Here is a 642-nt window from a genome sequence, read left to right as displayed (position 1 = left end):
CTGCTCCATGTTGAGACAAGTCCTGTAGTGACCTCTGCCGGAGCTCACTGCACTACTGAATGTTGAGTTCCCTATTCTCTATTCCAGCAGCACTGCGTTCACTTAAAATGGTCACATAAGGCCTGAGAGACAGATCGCTCAGCATTTAAGAGCATTGACTGGTCTTTCAGAGGACCTGGGTTTGGTTCAGAGCACCCACACTGCAGGTAAGAACTGTCTGTAACTTCAGTTCCAAGGGATCCAACACCCTCTTCTGGCCTCCGAGGGCACTGCAAGGCATGTGTGCACTTACACACATTCAGGCAGAACACTTGTACATGTAAAAAAAAAAGTGGTCACATAATGATATCCAGGACAGTGAGAAACAGACATCACTACTTTAAGGTGACTATTCCCAGGTGTCACAAATCCAAAGGGGTGGGATGAAAGTCTGTGCCATTGCACAGATGGCTGATTTGGAGAGTGGGAAGGGCAGGAAATTGCTGTCTGTAATAACCCACCACCGTCAGTTAAATCATGTGACCAAATCACTGCTAGTGTTCTGTTTTCAGATCTTATAGTTTTTCTGTTGTATATTAATAGTTTTCACAATGTTAGTAGAAAATCAATTTTAATTGCATAGATGGTTATACTTTAGACATT

This window comes from Nannospalax galili, unplaced genomic scaffold (assembly GCF_000622305.1).
Source record: "Nannospalax galili isolate Female #2095 unplaced genomic scaffold, S.galili_v1.0 scaffold3108, whole genome shotgun sequence".
Classification (NCBI taxonomy): domain Eukaryota; kingdom Metazoa; phylum Chordata; class Mammalia; order Rodentia; family Spalacidae; genus Nannospalax; species Nannospalax galili.
The sequence above is the reverse complement of the archived record's forward strand: the minus strand, read 5'-3'. Positions refer to the sequence as shown.